Source organism: Palaemon carinicauda, chromosome 8 (assembly GCF_036898095.1).
Source record: "Palaemon carinicauda isolate YSFRI2023 chromosome 8, ASM3689809v2, whole genome shotgun sequence".
Lineage (NCBI taxonomy): Eukaryota > Metazoa > Arthropoda > Malacostraca > Decapoda > Palaemonidae > Palaemon > Palaemon carinicauda.
In genome coordinates this window covers 83,200,408-83,214,331 of record NC_090732.1, presented here as the reverse complement: position 1 = coordinate 83,214,331, position 13,924 = coordinate 83,200,408, and the positions used below count along the sequence as shown (strand labels likewise).

The following is a 13,924-nucleotide window of genomic DNA, read 5'->3' as shown; positions in this document are numbered from 1 at the left end:
TTTTGTCTCGAGATACGAGATGGTTCCCTCGCTCTTTCCCATCGGATCTCCGTTGCGTAAAGTTCTCTCCGAACATCAGCCGTAGAGTTTGCATTTTTTACATGTCTTTTGCGTTAATCCGTAAAGAGTTAAGTGAATAAGCAATAGGTCAAAAGTAAGCGAGTGCAAACAAGGTTAGTGAAAAGAAAAAGCGTATGATGACAATCGAGATAAAGCATGAAAGCATAAAACATGAGAGTGGTGTACGAGTGACTGAGCAGGCTCGCCAATATGAGAGGAGTAGCCTACATCAAAATTATGTACCATCCTCAAGCAGAAGAATGCTATAAAGAAGGAAATCAGAGACATGTTAGCGAAGTGGCAGGAGTTTTCTGATTTTCTGGAAAAGAGGCACATGGAAAAGTTGGCGTGTGGTTGTGCGTTAGCCTTTTGTGACGACACTTGTGACGTCAATTTCGAAACATTTTGAAGGAGAGACAAAAGCAAACATCCCAAGATAGGTTCCTTTTAAAACGGCTGGCAAAAAGTGAAGGTGAAAGCGAGTTAAAAGGCGAGGCAAAAAGAGCCAAGCCGGAAGAAAGTAAAAAAATGAAAATGAAAACAAAATTAGAATAAAGTTTAGTGTAACATAAGATTTACATTTAAAAGCTAATTTCATTCAAGTTAAATTTGAAGTTTGTTATATTATGTAGTGTTACAAAAGTTTAGCGTACCGAACGTGTTGCCGTCAAGTCTCTCTCCTCCCCTTTCTCTCTCCCTCTTCCTACGCACACACCCCTGTTAGCCGCTACCGTCTGTCTCGAAGGTGAGAACTCCATAATAATGTCACATTTTATTACCGATCATAACCAGTACATAGGTATTTGTTATTTTGTGAGTGTACGTTGTAAATTAGAACAATTAAAAACCTATTTTCCACTGTAATATGACAAATTCGTAGGTAATTTGTATTTTTCTTAACTATACAAACCTTAGCTATTTAATATGGGTTATTACTTTCGGCGTAGCTGAAATGACGAGCCATTAGAATTTTAACGAGGGTTTACTACCCCACCGCTAGTTAACGGGGGGTAGGGAGGGTAGCCTGCTCCCCCCCACCCCCCCACACACACACACACCTGTGCTGAGCTCACTTTGCTTAGAGGTAGGACTTCACGGGGGATAGGGCTGGCGGGCAAGTTTGATTAAATAGCCAAGGTTTGTATAGTTAGAAAAAATACAAATTACCTACGAATTTGTCATTTGTTCTGTAACTGAAATACAAACCACGCTATTTGATATGGGTGACTCACCCCTTAGGAAGGTAGGTAAGTCCCAGCCAGTACTGACTTCTGGCTTTGCCCGGGGACTCAGTATCTGAGTGTGTCAGCACTCAACAATAAGGAGTCCCTGCACCTCACTAGAACCTTGCTGCGCAAGGGCTGTGGCCTACGTAAGCTGTGTGTGAAGGTCTGAAGTGTGACTTGTCCTAGGAAGTTGACCTGTAGTCCCTTAGAAGGAAACTTTAGTCTAGGACTCTCCCAATACCACCTCGTTAGGGTATGGGGACGTGACAGTATTATCTTAATACTCGGAACACAAGGAAACATGGTTTACCTGCAGTGGTTTGAGGTCAGCTGTGCAGAGAACCCAGGATGCTGCTTTCCCCAAGAGAGGGGAGAATGAAGAAAAGAGTAAGGGCCAGACAAATCTTTTCATTCATGCAGACTAAGACCAGGTAACAATGCCCTCAACCTTCTGCTACTTGTCCACTAAGGAGCCTGAGGTTTTAAACCAGCTGTTGTGCAGTCACCACAGGGCCGATAGAAAACGTATCGAGCCTCCTGTGGGTCACGTCGTGCAGGTAGTGGGCTGTGAAGGTCGTCTGATGCTTCCACACCCCAGCTTGAAGAACCTGCGTCACTGAGAAATTTCTCTTGAAGGCCAGGGACGTAGCTACGCCCCTGACATCATGTGCTCTAGGGTGACATGACGGAGGGGGGTCTGGATTCAGGGACAGATGGATCACCCTACGAATCCATGCCGAGATGGTGTTCTTGTTGACCCTCCTCTTAATCCTCCCAGTGCTAACAATGCTTGCACCTGGGGACGGACTGTAGCCGTTCTTCTGAGATATAACCTCAGACTCCTTACTGGGCACAGTAGGAGAAGGACTGGGACATCTGTTACAGAACGGAGACTCGAATCCGGAAGGAGTCGAACCGAACGCCCGGCACCCCCTGATTTTGAGTCTTAGCACCAAACTCAGGGATGACTTTAAATGTTACCTTCCCCCCATACCCTTGCAGGGGCGATGTCATATGAGAGCCCATGAAGTTCACTGACTCACTTGGCCGAAGCCAAAGCTGGTAAGAACACTATCTCCCAAGTTAGGTGGCGAACTGAAGCCTGGCGTAATGGTTCATACTGAGAACCCGAACCACGTTCCATGGAGGAGGTCTCACATCCGACTGAGGGCAGGTAAGTTCATAACCTCGTATGAGTAGGGAAAGTTCCAGCGAGGAAGAAAAGATCATTCCTTTGAGCCTAAGGCTAGATTTAAGGCCGAACGATAGCCTTTCACCGCCGAGACTGAAAGGCGCCTTTTCTTCCCGCAAATACACGAGGAACTCCGCTATTGCTGGAATAGTGGCATCGAGTGGAGAGATATCCCTTCCAAGACACCAACCACAGAAGACTTTCCACTTTGCCTGGTAGACAGATGCGGATGATTTTCGCAGATGTCTAGAAATCCTAATCGCAACTTGTTGCAAAAATTCCTCTCTCAGCGAGGAGATGCTGGATAGTCACCAGGCGTGAAGACGTAGCGAAGCTACGGCTTTGTGGAAGATGCTGGCATGTGGTTGTCTGAGTAGATCGTGTCGTGGAAGGAATTCTCAAAGAAGTTCCATTAGGAATTGCAGAAAGTCCGGAAACCATTCCGCGTGATGCCATAGCGGAGCTATGAGGGTCATTGAAAAATTGACCGATATTCTGGTCTTATTGAGCACTCTCCTCATCAGACAGAACGGGGGAAAGGCGTACACGTTGGTGTTGTTCCCCCGTTGTTGGGAGGCATCTTGCCAGAGCGCCTTGGGATCCGGGACTCGGGGAAGTACAGTGGAATCTTGAAGATCAGCGCTGTCGCGAACAGATCCACAGTCTGGGAACCCCACAAAGTCAGGACTCTGTTGGCTACTAGATGACACAAAGACCACACGATACTCACTATCTGAGACGCTCTGCTCAGATTGTCGGCGACCACATTCCTCTTGTCTGGAATGAAACGCGCCGATAGTAGAATCGAGAGGACTTCGGTCCATCTCAGTATCTCTTCTGCAAGATGGGATAGCTGCTTCGAAAAGGTACCTCCTTGCTTGTTGATGTAAGCCACTACTGTGGTGTTGTCGCTTATTACCACCACAGTGACCTGCCAGGTATTGTTGGAACTGCTGAAGGGCCAACAAACCGGCCTTCATCTCTAGACGATTTATATGGAGGCACTTTTCTGATTCTGACCACAGGCCTGAGGTCCTGTGGTACAGAACGTGCCCCCCCCCCCTTTCTTTGAGGCGTCCAAAAACCGCATTAAATCCGGGGGAAGGACGAGAAGAATCACTCCTCTTCGTAGGTTCTCGTCTGTCACCCACCACTGGAGGTCCGTCCGTTCCGCAGGACCTATAGGGAACATGACGTCCGGGGAATCGCAACCTTGATTCCACCGGGAATTGAGCCGCCACTGGAGAGATCTCATCCTGAGGCGATCATTGGGAACTAGACGAGCCAAAGATGAAAGGTAACCAAGCAGACGTAACCACGATTGGGTTGGAAGCTCTTCTCGACTGAGGAAAGGGCTTGCGACCCTTCTCAGCCTTGCTATCCTGTCGTCTGATGGGAAGGCTTTGTGGAGATTGGTGTCTATAATCATGCCTAGGTAAACCAGTCTTTGAGTGGGAAGCAGAGAGGACTTCGAGATTTACCATGATCCCCAGATCCTGGCAAAGTCCTAGAAGTTTGTCTCGGTGTCGAAGAAGGGATGACTCCGAGTCTGCTAGGATCAGACAGTCATCCAGTTAACAGAGGAGACGGATGCCAATCCTGTGTGCCCACGATGATATTAGGGTGAACACTTCTGGTGAAACCCTGTGGTGCTGTGGAGGGACCGAAACACAGCACCTTGAACTGGTATCCCTTGTGGTCTAGGCTGAATCCTAAGTACTTCCTTGAAGACGGATGGACTGGGATCTGGAAGTATCTGTCCTTCAGATCCAGTATACACATGAAGTCTTGCGGCTTCACAGCAAGACTGACCGTGTTTGCGGTCTCCATGCTGAACGGAGTTTGCTTTAATCTGGACCTCTGCCCTAAAGGCCCGCCCTCTTGCTGATCCCATGGCAAGGGAGCTAAATGACACCGGATTCATCCTCAGGGGAGGTAGAGATGTTGTGAACGGGACGCGATATCCCTGACTGATTACGGAAATCGTCCAGGAATCGGCCCCGAGTTGCTGCCACCTGTCTGCGCAACCTTGTAGGCAACCTCCAACTGCGGACATGCAGGGGGACTGCCAATCCTAGCGTTTGCGGCCTCGGCTGCTCCCTCTAGGATTCTTCCCTCCCCTGGAGGACTTCTTGCCTTTCTTGTCCTTGACCGGAAATGGCTTAGACACCACTGTCTTCGCTGCCGTTGTCTTGGTGGGACGTGACTGCTGGGGTGCTGGAGGTTTATAGGGCTTGAATGTCAAAGCCCTATGTAGGAAGGAGTCTTGGTGACTTCCTCCACCTCTCAGCAGCCTGGCTCCACGTCCTTAGGTTCAAACAGGTTCGTTCCCATAACGGAAGAATGTCTGAGCCTGTAAATTTCGGTGCTAGGGGCCTCCCGGTATTGTCTTGGAGTCCTTTGACTCCCTCCTGGGAGGGATGCAGGACTCCAACAACGACGGAGGCAGGCTCTTCTCCACCCTTATTCGAGAAGACTACCACGCGAGGTGGGGTTTCCATCAATAGTGTGATGGGGGAACGTCTCACCTCATGTGACTCTCCTAAGGACAGGAAATCTTCGTCCGAAGGGGTAGGAGAAAAATCTGAGGGGGGAGGATGCCTGCCTCGAAGACTTACGAGAAGACAACTTCGTCCTCGGAGAAGTTACCGCGTCCGAAACTCTTCTTTTCCTCTTAAGGGGAGTAGATGAAGCCAAGGATTTGTGGCCCAACTTAGAAAGAACAGGCTTGAAAGCCTGTGCTACCGCTCTGATTACAGCCCCAAACCAGGGCTGCCGGCTGCGCTGTCAGACACTCCCTCTGGAGGGGGAGTTGCCTGTAAGAAGAAAGAAGATAAGGAAGAAATGTCCCTGGACCTTTCTGGAACCTTCCCCCCTACCGGCAAGTGCGCTGTTCTGTGCTTGCGGGGGGGATGCGGTGATGGCGTCCTTACCACGCGTTGTACGGCAGCCTCGCATGTGGGAGCGCGCTGGCGCTCGCGAGATGGGGAATACCCGGGGCTCGCGGGCAGGAGACTCCTGGAGCGCTCACACGCGGGCGAGACTTCATAGAGTGCGCAGGAATCAGATTGACGTACAGGACCCGAATGAAGAGCCTGTGTGGGCCAGAATATTGGCACGCGCAGCTATTGGCGCGCGTGTATGAGTTTGTTGGCGCGCGGAAGACTATTGGCGCGCACGCAAAAGACTATCGGAGCGCGCGCGGAAAACTATCGGCGCGGGCGAAAGACTATCAGAGCTCGCGCGCGCGGGTACCGATGGTCTCCCGCGCGTGTGCGAAGGTACCGGTGTGCGCGCGGGAAACCATTGGTACCCGCGCACGGACGATCGTCGGCGCTTACGCGCTCAAGAAGATCGTCGGCGCTTGCTCGTGTAAGAAGACCGGCGAGCGCGCGCTTTACGCGCTAGAAGGTTGAAGGGTCAGCTGGCAGGACGATCAGGAACTGGGATGTGTCCTTAAAAAAAGGGCGGGCGACTGTAAGCAGGTCTGCTTTAGAGTCCAGGACCGAAGTCCTTCGTTGCAGCGCAAGGTTGCGCTGGTAGATCGGTAGGTCAGCTGGCAGGACGATCAGGAACTGGGATGTGCCCTTTGGAAGGGCAAGCATCCACCGATGGAACCGTAAAAGGTCCGTGTTAGAGTTCAGGACCGAAGTCCAAAGGACCACGTTGCAGCACAAGGTAGAGATCACTGGAAGTTCTGCTTGATCCTCCGAGGTGGAGTCTCTATGAGAGACCTCTCCCGTGAACGAGAGGTGCCCTACGTAGAAGAGACTTTAACACACTCGTGGTGAACCCATTAGGGCCGTTGGATCAGCAAGCTGACCTCATCAGTAGCGATCCTCCGAAGAAGAGTCTCTACGAGTGGTCTCTCTCGCAAACGAGAGAGGTGACGCTTTGTAGCAGAGACCTGAAGACACTCTTGGTGACGCCCCATAGGGCCGTTGGATCAGCAAGCTGACCTTATCAGAAACGATCCTCAGAAGAGGAGTCTCTATGAGTGGCCTCTCTCGCGAACGAGAGAGGTGAACACTTCGTAGAAGAGACTTGCTAAGACTGTGCTCCACCCCTGAAGGAAGAGAAACTCAGCAAGGGGGGAGAAAAGTCTGGCCGAAGAGCAGCAACAGTAGTCGAAGGCGATGAAATCATTAAGGTATGGGAAGTTCTCCCTCTGAAGGGAGAAACCCTCACACCTGGGGAGGAAACCTCCCTCGAAAGGGAAGTTGTCCAACCCCTGGAGGCGAACCTACTTTAGTGATCTAAGATGATCTGAAGTGCTGACATGTTGTCGCGGGAGTACTTCTAAGAGAAGGGATAACGCCCATGACAACATCCTCTGAGAGACGGCAGCGGCAGCAGATTCCCCAGGCATGAACAGGACAGCTCTGCTTCGTTGGCACTCTTTAGTCGAACGAAGAAAAACTGCATAGTTAACTGGGAAAATAAAATTAAATAATTATTTTAACAGAAATTCCCTAGGGAGGAACTCCGAAGAGGAAACCCGAGGGAAAAACATAAAATAAGAATATAGTCGCCCACCTTCCCCAGATGACATCCACGGGAGAAGGGGTGGTGGAGTAACTGTAATAAAAAAAAAAAACAGAATTATAACAGAATTAACTATCTAAATCATCTAAGAATATTCACTAAAAGTGAGAACCACTGACCCCCCGAAGGGAAGTGTTCCCCACGGAGAAAGCTTCAAAGTTAAAATACAATTAGATTTCACTAAAAATAATTGAGACAAACAAACGGAATAGCAACTTAACCCGCAACGGGAAAGGAGCTTACGTAATAGTACGTAGTAAAGGTGAACGACCTCGAGTAGAGAGAGACCGTAGTCAATCTGAAAAAAGGCTACACCCCCTTCGCTGAGAATCCAAGTTTCCTGTAGGAAAAAAGGAAACGCGAAGATAGTAGATGAATGAAGAGTCAGGGCGATGACGATTCCCCTGCGGTGGCCGAGTTAACGGATATATGCCGAAGGGAAGACCGATGGACCAGAGAGGGAGAGGTCGTTCCCCACGAAGTGGAACTGTGGTGACCTTGCACTACGCAAGAGACGTTGTCGTACATCACACACACAGCACAAACACTGAAAAGAAAACTTACAACATTTCTATACACAAATATATACATAAACATTATGAATGTTTATATGTATATACAGTATTACAAGTATAAGAAAAAGTAAGTAAAAAGACAAAAGCATTAATGGCTATCAAAGAGGCGAGGGTGAGAGCGGACACGTCCGACTACCACCCAAGTCGAGAGCAAAGTGAGCTCAGCACAGGTGTGTGTGAGGGGGGGGGGGGGGTTAGTAACAGGCTACCCTCCCTACCTCCCGCTAACTAGCGGTGGGGTGATAAACCCTCGTTAAAATTCTAATGGCTCGCCATTTCAGCTACGCCGAAAGTAATAACCCATATTAAATAGCGTGGTTTGTTTTTCAGTTACGGAACAAATTATATTTTTATTATAAAATAAATTTTCAAATATACTTACCTGGTAGTTACATATATATAGCTTAAATCTCGCGTTTCGTCGCGTCATGACAGAAAAATCAAAATTTGCGGCGATCGCCGCCATGATAGTAGGTGGTCATACATGAGCGCCATCACTAGGAGGTAACCACAACCTTTCCCAACGATATTCAGAAATTCCATGTCTGTTTTCAGAGGGGAGGAGGGAGGGCCCTTTTATATATGTAACTACCAGGTAAGTATATTTAAAAATTTATTTTATAATAAAAATACCATTTTTAAATATGTAACTTCGCTGGTAGTTACATATATATAGCTGATTGACACATCCCCTTGGGAAATTCTTTAATCATTAATATCTACCATTAGTAAAACTAATAATTTGGTTCTTACCTGATAATTACTCTGCCTCATTTCGCCTGCATTCCTTGAGAGAGACTGCGTCCACCTGTGGGGCTGTCAAAGTCTCTTGGGGCTGCCAGAAGGTCCTTGACCTCTAGCGTGGCTAGACCACCATCCTTGCAAACCTGGCATAGCCAAGGATACTGAATCTGACCACCTACTTTAAAGGTTTTTCCTTTTTAAAAAAAAATAAAAAAAAGATGAGTAACTTGACTTGCATCCCAGACTGTGAAAGGTTGTGATAACCTTCACGGACAACCTGAAAACACTAACACAAGAATAAAAGGCAAGGGTATAATGAAAAAATTATAGGGTAGAGGCAGTAGACCCTTCTCCAACTACGACGCCAGAGGTAACGTACAGACCCAGGGAACAGCAATCCTCATACTGGGTTTGTACATCTTCAAGATAATAATCTGCGAAGACTGATTTACTTCGCCAAAACGTGGCTTCTAAAATAGACTTCATAGATTTATTATGTCTATAGGCCATAGAGGTAGCAACAGCTCTAACCTCATGCGGTTTCACTTTGAGAATTGGGAAATTTCCTTCTTCATAATTCTGGTGCGCTTCTCTTATCAAATCCTTGATAAAGAAAGCCAGAGCATTCTTAGATAAAGGTAAAGATGGCTTTTTAACGGAACACCAGAGGTAATCTGATTGTCCTCTTAAACTCTTGGACACGTGCAGATAGAATTTAAGAGCTCTTACTAGACAAAGGCCTCTCTCTTTCTCACGACCAACTAAGTGAGATAAACCTAGGATATTAAAAGACCTAGGCCAAGGCCGGGAAGGATTCTCATTCTTTGCGAGAAAACCAAGCTGGAGGGAGCAAATCGCATTGTTTCCATCGAAGCCAACCTTCTTGCTAATGGCTTGCAACTCCCCTACTCCTCTTGCTGTAGCCAAAGCAACCAGAAAAAGTGTCTTTTTGGTCAGGTCCTTCCAGGATGCCTTGTCCAAGGGTTCAAACCTACTTGAAGTTAAAAAGGTTAGAACTACATCCAAGTTCTAAGATGGGGTAGAATTGTCCTTCCTTTAAGTTGTCTCGAAAGATCTAATGAGATCAGAAATATCCTTATCACCTGACACGTTGATGTTCCGGTGACGGGAGACAGAAGCTAGCATACTGCGATAGCCTTTAATGGTAGAAACTGCTAGCTTCTCTTTAGTACGTAGGAATAATAGGAAATCTGCTATATTGGCTATAGAGGTATTGGTGGAGGAAAGCTTGTTATTCCTGCACCATCCTCTAAATATGTCCCACTTCGATTGGTAGACCTTGATAGTTGAGGACCTTCTTGCTCTGGCGATAGCTCGAGCAGCCTCCCTTGAAAAACCTTTCAATCTTGCCAACTTTTCGATAATCGAAAGGCAGTTAGATTGAGAGCAAGGAGATTTTGGTGATATCTCTCCAAATGAGGCTGTTTGAGTAGATCTCTCCGAATGGGTATGTCCTGGGAATATCTACCAGCCACTCCTTTATTTCTGGAAATCAAGGCCTCGTAGGCCAAAATGGAGCTATTAGAGTCATGCGGGTGTTGGGTGTTTCCCTGAATTTCTTCAAGACTCTGTCCAGTGTTTTGAACGGAGGAAAAGCGTACACGTCTAGGTTGTCCCAATTCAGAAGAAAAGTGTCTACTGCGGCTGCTTCCTGGTCTGGAACTGGAGAGCAAAATACCGGCAACCTCCTTGTCCTTCGTGTGGCGAAGAGGTCTATCGAGGGTTGACCCCACAATCTCCAAAGGCTGGTGCATACCTGGAGATGTAAGGTCCACTCTGTGGTTAGAACTTCTCTCTTTCTGCTGAGTAGATCCGCTCTTACATTCTTCTCTCCCTCTATGCAGCGAGTAATTAGGGTTACGTTTCTCGCTTCTGCCCAAAGGAGTAAGTCTCTCGTAATCTCGTAGAGTGAGGTCGAATGAGTGCTTCCTTGCTTTTTTATATAAGCCAACGCAATGATGTCTGAGTTGATCTTAACTACTCTTCCTCGGACTACCCTCTGAAAATAAATGAGTGATAGGTAAATGGCCATTAGCTCTTTGAGATTTATGTGCCATGTCTTCTGTGACTTTGACCATAGACCGGATACTTCGGCCTTCCCTAGTGTTGCACCCCACCCCATGTACGAGGCGTCGGAGTACAACACTAGGTCGGGGTTCTTTTGATCCAGATCGAGCCCCTTTTGGAACCTGTTGAAATTGTCCCACCATTCAAAGTGATTCCTGAATATTAGAGGAATCGGCATCCACTTCTCCAAATCTTGATTGTTCGTCCAAAATTTTGTCAGATGAAACTGCAGAGGACGTAGATGAAGTCTTCCCAGTGATAAGAATTGCTCGATTGATGATAGGGTGCCTAGGAGACTCATCCAATCTCTCACTGAACATGATCTTAGGTCTAGGAATTGTCGGACCTTTGTTAGGCAGTCTAGAATCTGTTTCGGGGCTGGAAAAGCCCGAAAAACTGCTGATTGAATCCTCATCCCCAAATAAATAATATTCTGTGAGGGTATTAGCTGAGATTTGGGAAGATTTAATATCAGACCCAAATGTTGAGTTAAGGTAATTGTCATTCGGAGAGACTGGAGACACTTTTCTTGTGATTCCGCTCTGAGTAGCCAGTCGTCTAAATATAACGAAATCCTTATTCCCTTTAGGTGAAGCCAGCGAGCTACGTTGGACATTACTCGGGTAAAAACGTAGGGAGCCGTGCTTAGACCAAAACAGAGTGCTCTGAATTGATACGTGGTTTTGAGGAACACAAACCTTAGAAACTTCTTGTGGTTCGGGTGTATCGGGATATGAAAATACGCGTCCTGTAGGTCTAATGACACCATCCAGTCCCCCTGTCTGGTGCCTGCAAGGACTGACGCTGACATTTCCATGGCAAACTTTTCTTTGCTGATAAACTTGTTTAAAGGACTGACGTCCAAAACAGGTCTCCAATCCCCCGAGTTTTTCAGAACTAGGAACAGCCTGTTGTAAAATCCCTCCGAAAAGGTGTCCTCTACCACTTCTATGGCTGATTTTGACAACAAAAGGTTTACTTGCTCTTGAAGAGCTGCTGTTTTGTTCCTTGAGTGTGTTTTTGATAACTCCAAAGGGCATCGACGACATGGGAGGAGGACTCAGGAAGGGGATCTTGTATCCTTCCTTGAGGACTTTGATCGTCCATGAGTCCGGGCCCCTTTGGCTCCACTCCTGCCAAAATTGTGAGTCTGGCTCCCACCAGTGTCTGGAGACAGCGTGTCTTACTTTCTAGGTTTATTCTGTTGTCTTGGAAACCTGCGAGCTTGACCTCCGGAAGATACTCTTTGAGGTCTCCTCGAAGGGGCTCTTCCACGAAAGGGCTGACGAGTGGGAGTCTCCTTTTGTTTCCCTGTCCAGGGTTTTGAAGCTGAAAAACTAATTGGGAGAACTTTTTTAGCAGTTCTAGACATCAGGTCCTGGGTAGCTTGTTATGTAAGAGTAGCTGATAGATCCTTTACTAAATCCGGAGGGAAAAGATGATCCCCCAACGGAGCAAATAACAGTTCAGATTTCTGAACAGATGACAAACTTGAAGATAAAAAGGAACAAAGAGTGGATCTTTTCTTAAGAATTCCTGCCGTAAAAAGGGCGGAAAGCTCGATGGAACCATCTCTCACGGCCTTATCCAAACAAGCTATTAAATGCATTTGTGCCTCATTCTTAGGATCTGTGGATTCTGCTAGAGCTCTTATAATCCAGTCCATTAGGCTGAAAACCTCTATTATTCTAAAAATACCCTTTAGAAGATGATCCATTTCAGCATTAGCCCACATCACCTTAGATTTACCCATGACCAGCCTGCGTGAGGGATTAACATGTCTGGAGAAGTCTCCTTGGGAAGAGGCAGGAACTCCCAAACCAAGAACTTCTCCAGTTGAATACCACACACTAGATCTAGAGGCCAGATGAGTTGGAGGAAAAGAAAAAAGGGGTTTTCCTAACTCCCTTTTTTGGATGTCCATTGTTTGAGGGTAGAAAATGCTCTCTTAACAGAACGTGCCAAAACCATTTTCGTAAAAGAGGATGTTTTATGAGGTCTGCCTTTCAAAAATTGAGACGAAGGACTTTGAGGTATCGGTTGTGTAAAATATTCTGGATATAAAGACGATAAAACTTTCAGGAGTTTTTAAAATCTGCCGAATGACACGAATCCTGAGATTAATTTTCTAAATCAGCTAAAGGAACATCGATTCCTTAATTTGAATGTTCAGGAGACAAAATCACTTCTTCCTGTTGGTTATTGTCTTCCAAAAATAATTCACTTTGTCCTGAAGGTATCTCTTGACATATATCATCCATTTGCGAAGCAGCATCTCGTTTATATACAGTATCAGAATCGAGAGCCTGTGAGGGTACATCCTGATCGTGTGCATCAGGCAAGAGTTCCGTATGATGAATGTCAACAGTGAAGAGGAGAAGTGTAATAGTGTGTTCAGAAAATCGCGAAGTAGAGGCGATATTCTGTCTACCTCTATGTGAGGACAAGTCCTGATTATATGTGTCCGCCATGAATCCAGAACGAGAATGCTGTACTGTATGTCTAACTGATGGCGAGCGTCTGCCATGGGCAAAGCGGGAGCGTCAGTATCACGGACGTTCAGTGGCATACATTCCGTATGAGCGGTAGTCGAGCGTCCCACAGAATGCGAAGGTGAAACAGCAGTTTGCCTATTTTGTTGACTGGACAACCTCTGACTACCGTCAAGCATACCATCAGACTGGCGTCTGCGTCTGGAATGACGTGGTGAAGAAACCAGACAACCGCATTCGTCTGTCCTACCATATGCCGCAACGGAATCTGATCGTTGTGAAGGAGCGTTGCTGAGAATCGGTTGTTCGATACTATCGGAAGACCGTTTACTTGGTCTATTCTTGTCCTTAGATTCTTTTTGGTGTCGTTTTTCTGACACAGAGAATTATAAGCGTCAAACAGAGACGAAATAAACCTCTTTAATTCAGCTAAATCAGATACATGATGAGCGCCGTGTGCGCTAACTGAACGATGTATAGATCGTTGAGAGGCATCGTTAACTGTCGATACTTTGAGAGCGTCTTGTGTTACAACTAAATCAGATGCATGATGAGCGCCGTGTGCGCTAACTGAATGATGCATTGATCGCTGCGAAGTATCGATAACTGACAATACTTTTAGTGCGCTTTGTGCTATCTGAATCGTGACTCGATCGTTGTGATAGATTATCAGTAATATTAACGTCTGCTTCCAAATGATTTCCTGGGGAAAGAACTTGCGATATATTCCAATCTGGTGGAGTGGAAGGAGCATGTACTGACGTAATAAGGGCACCTTCTTCATCCGACAGGTTATGCGTATTACGTAATTGTTTCGGAGCCGATACGTCATCTTCATCCGACAGAAATACTTCCGGTGAACACCAGTTACTGCAGGAGGGTTTATTAGTGGATATACGTCTCTTGAGAGGTCTAGAACGTAGTGATTGACGCTAAACACGTCGCGGTTTTCTGTCATCTGACGAAGACGGATACATATTAACCTCGTCATTACTAAGGTAC

General features: G+C 46.7%; 1 protein-coding gene across 2 annotated transcripts in view; it reads right to left on the bottom strand.

Annotated features, from left to right (window-relative positions):
* The window catches only part of LOC137645783 (RNA-binding protein with serine-rich domain 1-A-like), a 191,192-nt gene that overhangs the window by 104,199 nt on the left and 73,069 nt on the right, over nucleotides 1-13,924 (bottom strand). The window lies entirely within an intron of this gene.